The following is a 20,872-nucleotide window of genomic DNA, read 5'->3' as shown; positions in this document are numbered from 1 at the left end:
TATATATATATATATATATATATATATATATATATATATATATATATATATATATGTATATGTATGTGTGTGTGGAACGTGTATTGAATATTTTTTTATATTGTCAAATACCTTATTTTTATTTTATGTATTTTCTTTAGGGGCTGAATAATGAAAATACAATAGCATTTAAAAAATTCAAAATAAAAATTAATATTTTTATGTTGCTGAAGTTTAACTGAAACACATCCGTCTTAAAGTATTAAAACATCTGTCTTAACATTCTTGCTCGTTAGGAAACTTTTGGTCATAATAAAGGATATTAAAATCACAGCAAAATCATATTTTGCATCTCTATCACTATCAACAAATAAATAAAAAAAAAAGAATATTTAACACATCGCCCAGCCAGTGTGATTTTTACACTATATAAATATTTCATATAGACAGTACTGAATCAATGCCATATTTTTATATTTGTAATAACCTTTCAGATAAATGTAATTCTATTTCCACAAGATTCTGAATTCCATTCCTAGACCTTTAAACTTATTTCACTGGGACTCTTTGCATTGTGCTGGAGAAAATAGGTCACATAGTCTTCCACTTTTTTTGACTGGACAAAAGAAAAGTTCAGCTGAGTTTTATCACATAACTCAGCAGAGACCACCTTCATTAACCCCAGCAAAGAGAGATCAAGCTCTCATATTGCCAGATGTGCTGTGGAGCCCTTATCAGCCAGCATGTATGTGAGACAGGCTGATCTTAATTAAATACTGCTCCTATCCAAAGGCTATGCAGCGCACTCATTTTTACTCCCTTCACTGCTGCATTTTCCCATTCAGGGAGGAGATTATTTCTGCGGCTAATGGCGGAGGACTCTAAAAATCCCTTGCCTTATTAAGTAACATATTGTGCCTCATGCTATCTTAAAGCTGCAGTCCGTAAGTTTTGCCTCTTAGTCGCCATCTCTGTTTGAAAACCTGGAATTGCAGCTGTCTGCGGAATTATCTTCCTTGCGTGGGTTGCTAGCCTGCACGGCTCCAGCGCGGATGAATCTAATGTTCTGAAGAGTATGTGTGGCAGTCAGTCACCGCACCGGTGTGGATATTTACTGTACTTCGCAATCACAGAATCTAGCCTACGTCTTGGAATATGACCCAAATAATAATTTTCACCGTATATTGTCATCTGAACAAGTAAGTAACAAGTCTGCCACGTTTGTTCTGACCAACTGAGGAAAAAAGCCTTACCATAAATCTCGCTACCAATGGTGATTAAATCTAAAGATCGGTTAGCTTATATCACATCAAACCGTTCAAATTATTATTATTGCTATACTTCATTCTCAAATGATTAATGTTAACAACATCAGCATTGGTGACTATGAGTAGGCCTATAGTGTGTATTAGCGTGTAGATTTCAATTTCTGCACAGTCTAATTGTCATACTCTTCGAATTTCATATTAAGAAATTCCTTGAACCCAAAAAGCTAATTATGCTCCCTTCGAACTGGTTTTCTTTAAAATACAAATCTTTGTAATCCCAGGCTATCTGTAATCAGAAGCACATTTATAACTGGAATAAAATTTAATTCACATGTGTTTCATAAACACATAATCCTTTATGGATTACAATCCGCCATCAAAATGATACATTTAATTATTCTGGCTGCTGTGAGAAAAGGCTATAAACGATCCGTCACCTGCAGGATCCTTACATGCGATAGGCTAGTAGCTGGGACAACTTCTTTATGTTTACAGACGTGATGTAATGACGCAGTGCCGTGCTCGAATTTCCCACGAAAACCTACCCGTACCACTCAAATTAAAAAACATTATTATAAGCTGACCATTGTGAGTCGGGCTAAAGTAAGGCGATAGTTTTGAACACTGGCTGGTTATGTACTTGCTCAAATATTGATTTCAGATCATTTTTAACCAAAAAAAAAAGTTACGGACTGCAGCTTTAAGCAAATGGTTTCACTGGAACTCACTAGAATTCAAAGCCGAGACCTAACACCATGGCTTTGGCCGTGGCAGGTTGCCTCATTTTGGAGCCACACGTTTACTCACTTTTTAAGTAGCAAATGGTGCTTGTTCTTACAATTCTCAATTTCAACTCATCAACATCACTAGTCACCTATAATGTTAATGTGGTCCATTTTAATTCACATTAAAATATAGTGTAAACAGTATGGTTGTGGATTTGGAACTGTATTTTTTTGTAAATATGTGATAAAAACCTGTGAACTTTTCAGATCACATGTTCTTGCATTCAAAAATAGCTGGATGGAGTGCCGCAGAACGTAACGCAAGAGCAAAAAGATAATTTTTCCAAAGTTTAACTACTTTAAACTTCAAAACATTGTCTTAAATGTGACCCAAATGGCATGAGATGCTGACAAACAACCAAAGACGGTACTTTACATAGACCATCTATTTTAAAACATAGCAGACAGAATACAAAAAACACATCTATTGTAAACAGCCCAAGTCAAGCATGGGCAGAACAACAAAATCAATTGCAAAACATTACTGTGAACTGTCAGCCAGTGATTGGTTTATGTTCACTGATATGGAAATAGAACAAACAATATATCGACTTCTAACACTTTATGTAATATCTATTCAATGCTTTCACTGCCAAAACAATGGTATTAAATTACCTTGACAGTTTTTTTTAGCATATATTGATATATGTGATTAATTAGCAGGTAATTAATGTGAATTACAAAAAAAAATGTATAGTCTGGCAGTGCAACTACATACTTGCCACATAATTCTTAAAGGCTTTTTAAAAAGTGTGGAATTTTGGAGCAAACTGTGGATACTGTGGTAAATTTTACATTGGTACTCAATTTTCTAATATAGTTCGGCCTGACAGAGCTCAGTGTAAATAACAAGCTAGTGTAAAAATATACTTTTTGTGCTCTGTAAAATGTTCCCGTGTTGGCCTACAGACTGTGTTTTGTGTCTTTCACATACCTTCCAGTCTGCAAACTGCCTGTCTAACCCTCGTCCAACCTTCAGCCGAGAGGGAGGCAAACATGGTTGACTTGCCACTAAACTTTCCCCGGCTGGATGATAAGCGCTTGTTTAATTATATTCATCTACATGGATCTGACATTGTTGCAGGATGATGTCAGAGCTCAGCAAGGTTAGCGGGAGCCGAAAGTGGATGGGAATGTTAAAGCCACCCACTGCAGCACTTTGCAGGCAGCAACTTTATTTTCTGCTTTGGTCCATGAGCTCAGGGGGCAGCTTCACTATCCGCTGTTACTGAGGGCATACAAGGGCATCTGCCGAATACAGGCAAAATGGTTGGGAAACACTGGAAGATTGCATTAAAGAGAAATAAATGTCACTCAAAAAGGAAAGCTCTGTGTGCTAATAGCCTGTTGGATGCTAGCCCACGACAAAATGTTTGCGAAATGAACGTTTTATACACTATAACAGTATCAGGGAAGAGTACGCAGGGCTGCTATAAAACATCTTTAAAGGCTGAACCCGGTGCTGCTCCAGTCTTCATCTCATTTACAGGTAACTTGGATGTTTTATCACCTTCAGCTCTCCTTGCTAGCCTCGCCACCCACACGAACCGAGCGGGTGGATGGTGGATGAGCAGACCCGAGCGCCAATTACATCATTACCCTTATTTACGCCATTCAAATGTTTTCAGGTCAGTTCTAATCTCCTCCTAATCAGCGAGGTCAAACCACAAAAAAACGTGCATATCGTTTCAAAAAACAGGCCAGCTAAATCAGAGACGTCTAGCTACTAATGTCAGGTGAACCACAATTGCATTAGCAACAAAATGGCACATAAAAGCTGAAAATTGTCGTCCTGCTGTGCATAAAATGGAGGTTAACTGAAGCATGTGTGAAACTGAGATCTTGAGGTCTGGTTTGCACAGGGTCACATCAACGAAGGCTATTAAGGTCTTAACTGTCGTTTTAGATTATCTCAAATCCCCTTCCATTTTCTTTGAAAACAAATCGATTTGCGTGTAAGTGGACTCCTAATACAAGTTATCCTATCTTATGTAACATACTGTGCTAGTGAGTCCAGAACTTAGTCAATAGTGTGTCAAAATGTAGATGGTTACACCTTACAACAATAAGGTTCTGCTATCAGCAAAATTTAACAATCCAACAAGTGGCCTCCATTTTATGCACTTTGGCCCAAATAATTCTACCCTAGCATAGCAGTTCTGATTCTGTGTTCTAGTTCTGCTGATGCCACAAATTAACACAGCACAGCAAAAAAAAGTTACCATGAGGTTTGTGCTAAGAACAATCACATCAGTCTGCCCATCTAACATGGGGAAAAAAGGACCAAATCCATCTTTTTTTTTTTTTTTTTAAACGTTTGAAATTTTCAGTAAAGGGTTTTAGAAAATCCTCTTTCCCTAATGACATTTAAGAACAAAACTTTGGTGGTGGGATACGTCATAAAACACTTAAGGTCATGTTAATCTGTCTCAGAGCAGGGGAATTAAAATAGCCAGGCTCTCATCATGTACAGAGGACATGTCCTTCCTAGGGAGGTTCATTTCGGTTATTTTTCCTAACCGACAACCGACGCTCATTAACCGATTGTTAACCGACAAGATTACTTTAAATTAGAACTGAATTAAATTAGAAAGGATAAGTGTATGTGACCCGTTAACCCGTTAAGGTTAAGTGTTATCACTGTACCAAAACATTTTGTTTTACGTGGATATTGGAACACGAGTGAAGTACATAATAAATAATAATTTGGAAACTTTTGATTTTGGGTGGAATGAGAGACCCAACGTTTGTTTCAGTTTCATTGTAACCTAAATTAATTAATTTTGGCTTGTCATTTATATTGCTATAGCTTCTTATATTTTTAATTCTTGTTCTTTTCTAAATACTGTTCATTGAAAGGATTTGTTGTGGAGTGAGGTGAAATAAAATAGCCTAGCTATGTTTACAGTGTTTATTATAATATTTGTAGGCCTAGGCTTATTTCTGAATGAAATAATAAAATGCGACTTAAACGCGATTTGTGTTTTTTCCCCCTAAAAAACATTTATTTTATACGCATAGCATATTTTAACCATGCAGCAAACCGTTTTAAATATTTTGATAAATTACAGAAAAAATAAATAATTAAATGACTTTTTAAACTGTTTAACTGATTGTATTAATCGGTCAAAATTCTTACTGTCGGTTAAACGGTTAAAATGAACATCCCTAGTCCTTCCGAATATTCAATTTCTTTAACTACAAATATGGGCTTTTTGACAGCTGATTCCTAAATTCTTACATTTGGTCACCAACCCAGAATGTGTGGTTACAGTCTTTTAAGAAACCCAATGATATACATAAATAAAATTAATGGAAATGTCCAAATTAGCTTATATGGATAATGAAACAACATATAATTTTTATTTCACACACAAACTAATGAGGTCACTAGATTATCAAAAATGGTATTATTATATGGTTTTATAATATCTAATCTATAATATCTATTAATCTACAAACATAGCATATATATGAATAATGTTTTTTATATATATAATAACAGAATTATAATATTTTATGTATTATTAACATATTGCAGATATTATAAATTATAAATATACACTACTTTTACAAATTTTGGGGCTGGTAAGATTTTATTATATTTTTAAAAAAAGTCCCTTATTGTTTACCAAGGCTGCATTTATTTGATAAAGCAAAAACAGTAAAATTGTGAAATATTACTACAGTTGAAAATATGTACTTTCTATTGGAATATATTTTAAAATGTAATTTATTCATGTGATGAAAAGCTGAACTTTTAGAAGACATTACTCCAGTCTTCAGTGTCACATGATCATTCTAATATTCTGATTTGCTGCTCAAGATACATGTCTTATTATTATCAATATTGAAAAGAGTTGAGCTGCTTCATATTTTAGTGGAAACTGTGGTGCATTCTTATCAAGATTCTTTGATTATTCTTTCATAAATTAAGTCTTTATTGTCAATTATATAAATAAATATGAGCCCTGCACGTTTAAAAGTCAGCTGCTGTGCCGTTTTGTTTACAGTCAGAGAAACCGCTATATTTCTGCCGTTCCGACAGCTCCATCTGCTGGCAGAGAAGGAATTTGCATTTTCAATAAGCCCGTCTGCTGTTTTTGTTCAGACCAATGCTAAAATCGACCAATGTTTTTACGCAGCAAACGCGCAGTTGTAAATGTGAACTGGTAGATCGATAAGAAGATAATGCATTATAAAAATCTAAACATTTAAGCCAGTAAAATATAGTTATGTTATTTAATTAATACAATAATTAATTGATAATAATTATTTAAATTAATATAATAATTGATACTTTTGACTTTTGATTCAATTTCTTAAATGAATCTTAAACTTTTTGGTTTTTGTGAAAACCTGTCTGAATTCCTTATACTCTATGTTGAGTATGGTTTCACTAATAATAAACATATATTTGCATAAAGCATTCATATTTGTCCACGCTTATGTTGATTAAAAAAAAAAACAGCGTTTCAGGCTGTCGCACACCGGATGAGAAGCGCAGCGTTGCACCACGTCTTTAATATTCAAATACATTATTTTCTATGAGTGTAGGCACACCGGCGGCGCTGTTCGGCATCTGTCCGCGGCGCCCAGCTACGTCGTGTTATACTTGTAAGAATTGTTCTAGACCAGCGGTTCTCAATTCCAGTCCTCGCGTACCCACGCTCTGCATGTTTTGCACGTCTCTCTTTGTTAACACACCTGATTCAGTTCATTTCGTTAGACTCCGGTAATGTCCACTTCGCAGAGCACTTACAGTCAAATATAACAAACGTATAAAGCAATAAGAGAAACACACAAAATGTGCAGAGCGGGGATACGCGAGGACTGGAAATGAGAACCGCTGTTCTAGACATTCCAAAAATTTGAGGCTACAGCACAGCAGCTCTTCTTCTTGGTTTTCTCTGACCACTAACTCTGCAGCAGCACTTCTTCTTCGTCGTCTCGTCTCATGCGCTCACTCAACCAAGCGTTCTAACCACGACCTCGCCCCTCCCCACCCCCCCAACCATTCAAATTTCTGTAGGCGGGAATTCTTTGTAATGAAATTCTAATGAGCCGCTTTGTGATATCATAAAGCCCGGAAACCGAACGCTGTAGTCCAAACGAGCCATTTGCTGTAGTTCTTCAAAATATTTTTTTTTTAAACTAAATATCTCCCTTTGGAGTGGACTTTGAGATTTGTAACTTTCTAGATCTTTTTTATGCCCAAACATACACACTACACATGGACTAAAATTAAAAAAGTGAAGAAGCATAATAGGACCCCTTTAAAAACTTTAAAAGTTTTAATTTAAGGTACATTTGGAACAGGTAAAAATGTGTGATTAAGTTGCGATTAATCACGAGATAACTCATTACAATCATGCGATTAATTGCTATTTTAATCTATTGACATACACATATACACAGTATCTCACAGAAGTGAGTACACCCCTCACATTTTTGTAAATATTTTATTATATCTTTTCATGTGTGACAACACTGTAGCAAAGTGTCATTTCTTGTTATTTTGAGGGAACAGCAAATTTACACTGTTATACAAGCTGTACACTCACTACTTTACATTGTAGCAAAGTGTCATTTCTTCCGTTGTAAAGATATAATAAAATATTTACAAAAATGTGAGGGGTGTACTCACTTCTGTGAGATACTGTACATCTCCCAACACCAAATGACAATAATGATACTTTTACCTCGGTTAATCTTAAATTGCCTGGCCTAACACCTTACTTGAGGCTGTTACCTTCCACAAATAACAAATCATGTGTTCGGGTGATCTGACACACACACACAGCTTTCTTCCTGGAGCCTTGTTTTCATCTCAGCTCCAGCGAGATCATTGTTCATAATTAACCCAAATCACTGGTCGATGGAAGATCATGTGTCCTGACCTGACAAAACAGCTTATTAAACCATGCTTGACCTTGGTGTGACTCCTAAAGTGGATGTCAACCTTGAACTGCGGATGACACACTACCACCAAACAGCCTTAATCCATTAATCCTTAAATCAAGCTGGATCAGGTTTTGGCCCCCATTATTGGAGATGCCCACTAAAAATACACCTACGAACAGTAAAGTGCTGTTCTAAAGCAGCCTGTATGATAATTATCTCAGCCTGGTGGGAAACAATCTGGCCCTCTGGGTCAGGTCTAAGGCTGTGCGTGAGGGAGACGATAGCGTCATCCTCGACTGTGTGACCAAGACATGACGGCCACTTCCAAGGTCTTGCAGAGCTGCTCTATTTAGTATGCGCTTCTTGGGGGAAGGGTAATGTTCTGATTTACTGATGACTATCAAATGGAAAAACAGCTGCTCCTTTGTGATAAATGAGATGACACTATGTTCAAAGCATAAAAGGCACCAATAAAACCTTTAAACAAAACAAAACAAAAAAGCACAAATGACCACAACAAAAAGACTACACCGCTATAGCAATGCCAAAGCACCAAGAATTAACATATCAAAGTGGCATGTTGAAAACACAGGACTGTAATGTTTACCCAGCTGTCCCTTGTGTTTCTGTCTCTCCATCACTGCAGATTCCTTCCACAGTCCAAACACGGAGGGCAACCAGACTACGCCAAAAAAAATGTGCCATGAGCTTAACTCAACAAAACTGCATCCCCCGGGTAACAGCATGAACTACACACCCACAACATGTTGTGAAGGGGTGCCTGCTGTTGCTCGGTAACAGATTAGCCCAGTTTATGCTTTAGTGCAGTGGATCCGCTGCCCAACACCACTCGCTCTCTGCCAAATCATGGCCAGAGGACTTTCCAGACACTCACGCTAAACAGCCCTTGACCATGAACTGTCTGACTGTTCAAACATTTTCAAAAACCTTGATGCCATACCACCACAGAACTTGTTTGTAACATCTTTTTTGACAACAGCAAAATCTATTTTTTGGTTTCAGCCACCTTTGGAAATAACAGCCATGGTATTTAACTCTGAAAATATTGAATGCCTTTAAAAATGTACTATTTGGGAGAACATAGTGTTCCCTCTCATTCCCCAGTACCTTTGGCCATAAGAAGTTCATTGACATTTACTAGCTGTGGAGAGTCCCATTTGATAAAACTGAGAGTGACTGTCAAGAATAGAGTAACTATTAGGAAATAAAGCAGAAAGAAAATCTGTTCCCCTTAAAGGTCTCCATTCTCTTTGCTGAAAGCCCAAACTCATCACAGTATCAGTGTATATATATTTATTTATTTATTTATATCAGAACATTTGGAAGTATATGAAGAGTTCATTTGCAAAAACCGGTAACATTTTTATTTATTTTTTTCAGAAATCACGTTTTTTTTTATTGCGCATTCCAAGTAATATCAATCAAACTGCAGTTTGGTTGTTTTGATTAAGTAATAATAACTTAAACAAATACAGGTAGTTTACTAAATTAAAGTTAATTGAAAGTGTGTTTTTTTTACATATTAAAAGTTTGTTTTATAGCAAAAGCAGATAACATTTCATGTTTTAGAGTTTAAAAAAAAACACTCGTTTAATCTTTGTAATCTCCTCAGATGACAATGTAAATGCCTGACAAACTTTGTTGTTGTTGTTGTGATCATAAACTGTATGGATGTGATTACACACAATACACAGAGCTTTTCCGCGCTGCTTTTGCAAGGTTCCGTGAAAACGTTTCAGCTTTTATTTTCCTTTTTTGCCCTGAAGAAGATATCACCGGTTCATCAAGTTCGTCGAAATTATCCATCCTCGATCACTTTTAGTCAGCTTTGACGAAACTCCTCTTAGCTAGCACGTCTTTTCAAAGTGAAAGTAGCCTTGTCACCTGACCTGAATACAGCCTGCTGATTCGCTAAAAAGGACTTGTCGGCTTCTGCAGTAAAAAGTGAACTCGCTTTTTTGACAAAACGTGTTTAGGGTTCAGATCGCGCTATATGTGGAGAATAATGCACGGCAATCAGCTCTTTTTTTTATGTGGCGTTTATCGGTTTTTGCAAATGAACTCTTCATATAAAGGCATTAACTATGCTATCGCTGTAACTGAATAAAAAGAACATAGAAAAATGTTGAATCGTGAAACATGAAGACAATACACACTCGACTGAGACAATGTATAGTTTATCTGTGTTCTTCAAGCCATCTCGGGTATTTTCATAATAGTTAAATATATTTGTAATCTATTGCTAATTGGCATAGCCTTTTTTTACAGTATAGAATATATTTTCTGCCTCATTCTGTAATAAGAAGCCACATCAGCTCACTAAAAGGAGTTAATTCAAAAACTGATGTTGTGGAGTAAAAACATTTTATAATGTTCTCTTTTGTTGGACAACAGGTTTAGAAGCACATCTCATTACAAGGGAAGATGACGTGTGTTGCTTTTTCAAATGCACATTATAAGAGGGGAGGTGTTTCCTCACGTGAAGTCATGGGCACACAAACAGAGCAAATTCGGAGAGAAATAAAACACACAGAAATTATTTAAACACAAAAACTGCAATTCACAAGCACGTATTGAACCATGGATGTGGTACCGAATGGTTCAATATTATAAACTCTAAAACAGCCAATACTCTGTGTGAGCAGACGGTAATACCAGCGTTTGTATTCAAAGTGGTGGCACAATCTTTTCTCACCATTTCTCACCATAATGAATTCTGTTCAATTAACTCTTAAGAAACACCTCGAAGGTCTAAATTCAAGCTGTGTATTATTTTCTTGATCTGCTCGCCACAGAGCCCTCTTTGTCTTGGCAGGCAACCGTTGGATTAGATTTATCTAACGAAATCTTGCAAGCATGACCTCATATCTTATCGAACTGGGTACACAAAAATGCAGCTGGTGAAATCACCCATGTCGTAATGTCGCCACAGAGCTCCTTGGAAAGACTTTACATTCACAGTACCTAGCAGAAACCAGTCTCGAACACAAAGACAATGCCATAGAGTCTGATCATGAGATCTTCAGGGTCCTAAAATGTGGGTATGGCGATTCTCGCACCTTTCATGTGGCTCTCAACGTGGTGATAAATCCATTACCTCTGCCTCACGATCATCACACATGCTGCTGTCCTCTCTCGCAATATATCAATCTTCTCCATCATTCATAAATTCTAAAAATCCCCTTTTAGTTAATTGCCGAACCAATTTAATTTCTAAAAAAGCTCTCTGAACAGCAAGTCATAATGAAGTAGGGATACATCCACCGACTCTCTCTGACAATGCTGCTCTTTTTGCGCTTGCTGGTGTGAATGGATGAACAGTGAAAGATGCTTGCATTAAAGCCATATAATTATGTGAGGGTGAAGCACTCGACAGCTCAGCTTATTGTAGCAGACACAATGCCCTTGCCTGAGCTCTGTAGGCTCCAGAAAGGACAGGTGGCTAAGAAGTTGTGAAGGACAATCCCCCCTAATAGGACAGCACTGTGATGGCCTTGGACTCTGAATTCTCTGCTCGACGGGAGATACATCAATCCGCCAGCCCAGCCACAGACAGCCCTGTAACCTTCAAAAGTTTCAGGATCGGCGAGGAATGATTGGCATTCGAGTGAGCCACTTTTCTCAGTGGGCTTTGCTTCATATAACCCAGGGTGGTTAAATTAAGGGTTGTTTTGATTAAGTAATAATAACTTAAACAAATACAGGTAGTTTACTAAATTAAAGTTCATTGAAAGTGTGTTTTTTTTACATATTAAAAGTTTGTTTTATAGCAAAAGCAGATAACATTTCATGTTTTAGAGTTTTAAAAAAAACACTCGTTTAATCTTTGTAATCTCCTCAGATGACAATGTAAATGCCTGACAAACTTTGTTGTTGTTGTTGTGATCATAAACTGTATGGATGTGATTACACACAATACACAGAGCTTTTCCGCGCTGCTTTTGCAAGGTTCCGTGAAAACGTTTCAGCTTTTATTTTCCTTTTTTGCCCTGAAGAAGATATCACCGGTTCATCAAGTTCGTCGAAATTATCCATCCTCGATCACTTTTAGTCAGCTTTGACGAAACTCCTCTTAGCTAGCACGTCTTTTCAAAGTGAAAGTAGCCTTGTCACCTGACCTGAATACAGCCTGCTGATTCGCTAAAAAGGACTTGTCGGCTTCTGCAGTAAAAAGTGAACTCGCTTTTTTGACAAAACGTGTTTAGGGTTCAGATCGCGCTATATGTGGAGAATAATGCACGGCAATCAGCTCTTTTTTTTATGTGGCGTTTATCGGTTTTTGCAAATGAACTCTTCATATAAAGGCATTAACTATGCTATCGCTGTAACTGAATAAAAAGAACATAGAAAAATGTTGAATCGTGAAACATGAAGACAATACACACTCGACTGAGACAATGTATAGTTTATCTGTGTTCTTCAAGCCATCTCGGGTATTTTCATAATAGTTAAATATATTTGTAATCTATTGCTAATTGGCATAGCCTTTTTTTACAGTATAGAATATATTTTCTGCCTCATTCTGTAATAAGAAGCCACATCAGCTCACTAAAAGGAGTTAATTCAAAAACTGATGTTGTGGAGTAAAAACATTTTATAATGTTCTCTTTTGTTGGACAACAGGTTTAGAAGCACATCTCATTACAAGGGAAGATGACGTGTGTTGCTTTTTCAAATGCACATTATAAGAGGGGAGGTGTTTCCTCACGTGAAGTCATGGGCACACAAACAGAGCAAATTCGGAGAGAAATAAAACACACAGAAATTATTTAAACACAAAAACTGCAATTCACAAGCACGTATTGAACCATGGATGTGGTACCGAATGGTTCAATATTATAAACTCTAAAACAGCCAATACTCTGTGTGAGCAGACGGTAATACCAGCGTTTGTATTCAAAGTGGTGGCACAATCTTTTCTCACCATTTCTCACCATAATGAATTCTGTTCAATTAACTCTTAAGAAACACCTCGAAGGTCTAAATTCAAGCTGTGTATTATTTTCTTGATCTGCTCGCCACAGAGCCCTCTTTGTCTTGGCAGGCAACCGTTGGATTAGATTTATCTAACGAAATCTTGCAAGCATGACCTCATATCTTATCGAACTGGGTACACAAAAATGCAGCTGGTGAAATCACCCATGTCGTAATGTCGCCACAGAGCTCCTTGGAAAGACTTTACATTCACAGTACCTAGCAGAAACCAGTCTCGAACACAAAGACAATGCCATAGAGTCTGATCATGAGATCTTCAGGGTCCTAAAATGTGGGTATGGCGATTCTCGCACCTTTCATGTGGCTCTCAACGTGGTGATAAATCCATTACCTCTGCCTCACGATCATCACACATGCTGCTGTCCTCTCTTGCAATATATCAATCTTCTCCATCATTCATAAATTCTAAAAATCCCCTTTTAGTTAATTGCCGAACCAATTTAATTTCTAAAAAAGCTCTCTGAACAGCAAGTCATAATGAAGTAGGGATACATCCACCGACTCTCTCTGACAATGCTGCTCTTTTTGCGCTTGCTGGTGTGAATGGATGAACAGTGAAAGATGCTTGCATTAAAGCCATATAATTATGTGAGGGTGAAGCACTCGACAGCTCAGCTTATTGTAGCAGACACAATGCCCTTGCCTGAGCTCTGTAGGCTCCAGAAAGGACAGGTGGCTAAGAAGTTGTGAAGGACAATCCCCCCTAATAGGACAGCACTGTGATGGCCTTGGACTCTGAATTCTCTGCTCGACGGGAGATACATCAATCCGCCAGCCCAGCCACAGACAGCCCTGTAACCTTCAAAAGTTTCAGGATCGGCGAGGAATGATTGGCATTTGAGTGAGCCACTTTTCTCAGTGGGCTTTGCTTCATATAACCCAGGGTGGTTAAATTAAGACACCATTGAATAACAGACTTAAGTCCAATTTAACTGTCGCCCCTACTGCGTCCTCTCAAGCCTTCAATTATGCTGATCCTGCCACATGGTGACCTGTGAAAACCTTTATCCCCATGGCCATTAAAGCTGTCTAGAGACCTAGATGCAGGAGCAATACATGTTGGAAATGATCGGCTCAACCCGCCGTCCTCATTCAAAACTGACCTAGAACTCAATGACTAAAGAGCCCAAATAAAGTGGTTTTGGTGAATATTTCTGGAAAATATCTACAGAATCAGCCAACATCCAAAACAAGTTACAAAGTTGGTTTGAAAGTTACAAAAGTCACTATGACGATTAATTATAAGCAGGCCCAGATGGAATCTGCAGGTGCTTTTCATGTTTTCGATGCTGATTTTGAAGGAAAAAGTGCAAAATTCTGTGCTATGGATTTTAATATGTTAACAATTTGATTAATGGCGCTTTTATTGGTACATGAAAGCATATGTGTAGCTAATGTGAAATACTTCTGGGACACTGATGTCCCATGGTACCTCTAAAACTTGCGAGGAAATGGAAGTGGTGATCATTTCTTATGTATTCTGATGTACACACAAGAACTGATTATTAAAAAATGCAAGGCAGAGACTTGGTTGTACGCACTAGTTGTTGACTGGATGTTAAGATGCGGGCGTTGCAATCAAATGAATGTGAGCATATGCATTTAGTAATATATAGGTTAATCTTCATTTCATGCAGAATTTAAACAGCATTTTGCCAATTATTTTACAACTAGTGAGGGAGAAAACAGCTCTATTCTAAGTGGTTGGGTTAGACAGAAGACATACCAAAATACATAAACACAAAATCAAAATTGTACGTTTTAACCACATAGCGAGGCCAAAGTTTTGTAGTGCACCTTTAGAATAAATATTCATGCATTAATATATTTTTTAACCTCAAATTCTGATGTTTATTAAACAAACCTCCATGGATACATCAATTATATATCATATACCATAATCAAATGTCTGAAAATGTGACCCAGAAAATATCACAAACAAATATGTAAGGGGTGAGGCATGTGTAGACCTTTATGAATGACCGGCATTCCAATTCTACAAAATTATGTGGGCACATGTGATCTTGGCTATAAAACTTCATAGGAATCTATAGATTACAGACTATTAAAAAAAAACTAAATAATCCATAAATCTTAAGGAAATGCATTGACTCAACCTGTTAAGTTTGGCTCCTGATTTCTGAGAGTCTTAATGCATGTGAAGTTAAGGATAGTTGCACACGTGCCATAAATTGCATACCTAATATTGGCCTACTCTATAAAAACATCACTGATACACATCGCTCGCCTCGGGCTGACATTTCTATTCTACAGATGGAAAATCATTTCTGTGGTGTACTGCTGATAGATGAGCTGGCACACGGAGACATGATTTAAGATGCTTCTTTCCTTTTGCCCTCCACTTTTGCTTACGCCATTAGTTTAATACAGGACTCTTTGCTTGCATTTGTCTTTTTTTAACCACCCCCTCCTTACGACCACAACACGAGCCAATTGAAGAGGCACTGTAAATGTCTTTTTCTTAAAAGCTGGTGCACTGCTGAGATCTCATTGATCCCTGATGTTTACAAGATCACGTTCAGCCGGTTGTCTCTTCAACAAGCCTTTGCTTGCACGTGCACCTCTCCTCCTGATTTATCTGACCCCGATCTTGCAGTGGGCTGGCTGTAATTTTTTTCTCACAAACTATGAATAATATACTTCAATCTCCATTATGGTCAATCAATTATGGGTTATGAGTGAGGGGCGTGGTGACCTCCTGTCTGGTAGATGATCCTGTCATTATCTCATGAACAATGAATCCCTACCAGCCATCCATACGGAGACACACACACATACACACACACACACACACACACACAAACATTTCAATTTTTCATTCTATCCCTCCATTTCCTCATCTTGGCTTTCTTTCCACATGGTCAGATGGCATTTACTGTTCCGCCCTGTGCAAAACGACAGGAGTATTTCTGTCTCTCTCTACACCAACCACATACTCTTGTCAAAGTCCAGTTACCTGAGCTTTGAAATTCAGTTTGTAACACGATGAACTGACATCATAATATTATTAAGAACAACAAAATAGGACAGCATGTCATCTCCGTAGGACTATGTGAGCATCATTTGGGAGTCTGACCATATGCAGAAAAGACCACAAGCACCTGTATGCATAATCAAAAACAAAACTAAGCAAAAATGAACTTTTAGATATCCATATCTTTGATTAGTCTATAACTGTTTATTTATGACTTCACTAACAAGAATGTTAGTAAATCAAGTCTTTACAAATCTGTATGACTTACTTTCTTCTGTGAAACACAAAAGATGATTTTACAGAACAGGTTTTCTTTTGTGCATGCAATGAAAGTAAATGAGGTCAAGAACGACATGGAATGCCACTGATTTTCATTGTGTGAAATGAAATCTTATCTTTTGTGTTCCACAGAAAAAGGAAAGTCTTACAGGTTTGGAACGGCATGAAGGTGAATACATGTTGAAAGATTTTCATTTGTGGGTGATCTATCCCTTGAATAACAAGTAATGTTACAAGAAATTATTCATTTACAAAAACAGAAAACGTGAGTTGATATTCAGTCCACAAATATTAGTATTAACTGGCTGTTATCACTATCCAAGATATCCACCTCTTTTAATCTAGACTTCAGTGACAAGATCGTTCACAAAAGCTTTCCTCACAGCCTTTTAAGAAAGGCTAAGAGCAACATTTTAAACAAAACCACACAATGTAATAAAGTAAGCTTTAACATAATGTGAGGGGGTAGTCAGGTTTTTGGGTTACATGTTATCATGATCTTAAGCAAGCCGTTCCTCCCGAAATGCAAACATTTGGGAATATTTAAGACCAGAGCAAACAAAGAGTAAGGTCTGATGTAAGAAGAGGACCACCTCTGCATTTTTTTATGTAATCATGCTTTACACGAACATCATAATTAACCCAAATAATGCTTGAAAATGTCTCTGCGGATCATTATATACAGGAGGTTACATTATTCAGTGCAGCTGGGCTAATAACACCATGCTCATTCAATACTGTCAAATGTCATGAGGTATATTTATTCTAAAGTACCTATGAGTCAACACCCTGAACATTATATACTTCAGGTTCTGTTGTTATTCACAGCTCCACACTGATTCGAAAAATGCATCAAATGCCAAACGCTTAAATGTATAATATGTAAAGGTGCACTCAGTAACATTATACTGACACCTACTGGCCTGGAGGCATGTAGAATGTTTACTAACTCCTGCTGCTACACTAAATCTGTTTGTTTATCTTTTGATTTTCTCGGTTTCAAACTAAATATACAAATACTTATAATGCATATTCTTGGATTCAATCACATCGCATTTGCGTGCGTTGTTGGTGGTTCACACTGGAACACAGCTGACGAACTATTGCGATTTCTCTCTGTGGAACTGTTGCCAACATTTGCATTTCAGAGTGTTTTTCTTTAATGTCTATGCGTTGCAAAACACCTCCTTTTTAAAAATGCAATATAAAGTAAACATTATTAATAGTAGATGTAACTCAACTGAATGAGATGACATTGGGTCATGTGATATCAACATGGCTGCGCCCAAAGGGGCGACCACCTCAACATAATAAAATCATAAAATAAAACATCCTTTTTTTAGACTATAAGGCATATTTAACTAGAGTAACATATTAGTGTACATAATTTTAAAGCTATTTCTTAAAAGTTCTGTTAATTTGTAAAACTTTGCTAATTAGCAAAATAAATTTTTTTAAATACTCTTAAATCCAAAAACATTAAGTACTAAGTCTATCGCATGCTCATAAAATGTAATATGAATCATATGACGTTCTTCTTACACATCTCATAAGCTAGAAATAAAACATCCTTTTTTTAGACTATAAGGCATATTTAACTAGAGTAACATATTAGTGTACATAATTTTAAAGCTATTTCTTAAAAGTTCTGTTAATTTGTAAAACTTTGCTAATTAGCAAAATAATTTTTTTTAAATACTCTTAAATCCAAAAACATTAAGTACTAAGTCTATCCGCATGCTCATAAAATGTAATATGAATCATATGACGTTCTTCTTACACATCTCATAAGCTACTAAACACAATATTATTTTCAGAAAGCATAAACACTGCATGTCATGAGAAAGATATATAGCAGGTGAGATAATTTCATGTTTCTCGATGCAAGATCTTGGGGCACTTAAAAAATGTCACACAAACACTTCGAAGAGGCCGTTCAAAAGAGACTCGGTTAGACTAAACATAAATTATGAGGTAAGAAAGAAGCCAGAGTCATCCTCTTATCACAACCACGGTAACAATGTATCTAGTGTTTTAACTCAGCTCGGCTACAATTAGCACAACAAGACTCTTTTATATCACATTTCACGTGCTTGCCAGGACCCTCTACAGATGCATATGAGTAGCTAATATTCTGATATAGGATGCTTATAAAGGAAATAAGTACTTGTCGCTTTCATGTAATCGTTTGATCACATGCAGTTGGTTAAAACACGCACATATTATACGCGCATGACTGCATGTAAACATTCAATGAATTAAATGAAGACTCAAAATGGAAACGTCAGCTCCCACCACCCCATATATCCTCCGCTTAATTTATAGGCTATACGCACAAGCCATTAAAATACATAGCGAATTCTGGCTTTGCTGCTAATGCACGAATAAAACAAACGAATAAATACAACAGAAATCTTAATTCCACACCAGCCTTACCTGTTCGGGTGGTGAAAAAAACAGAATCACGTTGAAAATTATGCTGCATTCGGGACAGTCAGAGACGCGTATTTATTTCTCTTTACGAACAATTCAGTTGTAAAAAAAAAAATAATAATAATAATAATAGAAAAACATGAAGGTGACTGGGGCTGACAGCGTCTATTCCCCACATGTGCAGTTTTCTAGTGCTCTTGAGTCCTGCAGTCAGTCGCTGCTTGACTGAATTGTTTATTCAAGGTATCCCCGGCACTCTGCAATGCCATGTTCACTCCTCCTACCCTCATGGACGCTAGCGAGATCCGATTCGCGAGAGAATCATTCTTGTAATGATTCGGCAGAACCGATTCGTTTGTAAATCACCTAAGTGGACCTTTATAATTATGAGAAAGAAAAAAACACGCACTATTATGTTGACCACATTTGCACCAAAACACCATAATTACTCAAATTTACTTAATTACTTAATAATAAATTAATAGTCATGCTGTGCTAGATCTCAGGATCGAGTTTCAAGATAGAAAAAAAAGAAACAGATTGGACAAGCTAGTATCAAGCTATCATGTTCCAAAACACAGATAGGCCTACCAGCTTAAACTGGATTTACCTACCAGGAGAGATGGGATTTCCCTTCAAATGCTCAGAATTTCTTTGTATGTTTGCTTGCATTTTGGATGACACTATAGTCGCTGACACTAAATCAACTTAATTTTATTATAGTGGTCTGCTGAAAAGAAAAAAAGAAGAAGAAGAAAATAAAATAAAAAATTCCCATGTGCTCACCGTGGAAAATCTTTGGGGTGTATGACATGTTAACACAATAAACATTTGACACATTAAATATAATGAATCATGCATTTTGCAATAAACAGCTGATTTTTTACCCGCATTTAGCTTTATTTCATAACAACAACAAAACAAATTAGTGTAAAATGACTTCTGGGAAGACTTTTGAGTGATGATTCAAATGAATTGTTGAATCATTTTAATCGGTTCACTACAATGAATCACCCGAGCGAATCGAATCGCTAAGATGAGTCGGACTTCCCAATAGACGCCACCCTTAAAGCCACAGCTGAACTATCTGTCCTCTTCATAACCCTGTGCTTTAAATCAGATCATGGCTTGTATGATCACATGTAAGCAGCACAAGGGAGAATCACAGATGACTCTCTGACTGAACTCTCAGATGCTGATATACCGTAAACTCATGAGTGCAATCCTTTAACCCACAAATCTTTTTTTCTTTCCCATTTTTCATTTCCATTTGCATAAAGCAATATCTATCTATCTATCTATCTATCTATCTATCTATCTATCTATCTATCTATCTATCTATCTGTCTATCTGTCTATCTATCTATCTATCTATCTATCTATCTATCGCAAATGTCAGAAAATGTTACATTACATTATTTTGATTTTTTTAATGATCAATGTTTTTTAATTAGTTTCTACATAGATATTATAAAAACATTAATATGAAGAAATATAGTCTAAAATCTGATTTTGTTTGCCATAATAAAAATTAATGTGACAAGCATTTGCCTAAACTTAAAAAAAAAATCTCTTTATGTCACAGCCTGCTTAGTTCAGCCTTTCTATGGCTTGAGAAGACACAGCTTTTACACCAAGTTCACACCTCTTGGGACCCCATATGACCAGTCAACAGTTCTGGCTGGAGTAAACGTGCCCCACTGGGGTTACAGATGGGCTATATCCTGATGGGACATAGTATCAGCCATCAAGTTTTTCACAGTTTTTCTCTTGCATACAAAAAGATGTTAACATCCCAGCTGCCCCTCCTTACTACAATAGATTCCCTCTCCCTCCAAAGACAGTCACATGTTTTACTGCTGTGTGACAGGCTGTGAGAAAAACCTTTTGCTCATGTGTGATGTTTACAGATTTTCAGGGCTCTTTGACTAGATGGTTAAAGATATGTTTAAAGTTAAATGTGCAGTTACTATCCAAATAAAGTCAAATTTATACAGCGTTTTTCACAATGCATATGTTTCAAAGCACCTTTACAGAAAATTGTGATGTTAATGCTTAGAATATTTTAATATCTTTATGACTTATAGTCACACTTAGCAGATTAGAGTTGGGTGATAATATAGTTTATATTTTGCGATGATACGAGCAATCAAGCAGGTGAGATTTGCTATATAGTACATATCGTATGTATACTTATATATCCAAGTTTATATA

At 36.7% G+C, this 20,872-nt stretch overlaps 1 protein-coding gene across 2 annotated transcripts in view; it reads right to left on the bottom strand.

The window, feature by feature from the left end:
• Positions 1 to 18,905, bottom strand: part of LOC107589737 (nuclear receptor-interacting protein 1-like) — a 39,707-nt gene extending 20,802 nt beyond the window's left edge. For both annotated transcript variants that reach the window (XM_016278259.1, XM_016278258.1), the window contains exon 1: positions 18,663 to 18,905. The gene's annotated coding sequence lies outside the window, so the exon portion shown is untranslated. The remainder of the gene's footprint in view (positions 1 to 18,662) is intronic.
• Between the last annotated feature and the right edge of the window lie 1,967 nt (positions 18,906 to 20,872).

The sequence above is a fragment of the Sinocyclocheilus grahami genome, unplaced genomic scaffold (assembly GCF_001515645.1).
Source record: "Sinocyclocheilus grahami isolate Dianchi unplaced genomic scaffold, SAMN03320097.WGS_v1.1 scaffold119.1, whole genome shotgun sequence".
Taxonomy (NCBI): domain Eukaryota; kingdom Metazoa; phylum Chordata; class Actinopteri; order Cypriniformes; family Cyprinidae; genus Sinocyclocheilus; species Sinocyclocheilus grahami.
The sequence above is the reverse complement of the archived record's forward strand: the minus strand, read 5'-3'. Positions and strand labels throughout refer to the sequence as shown.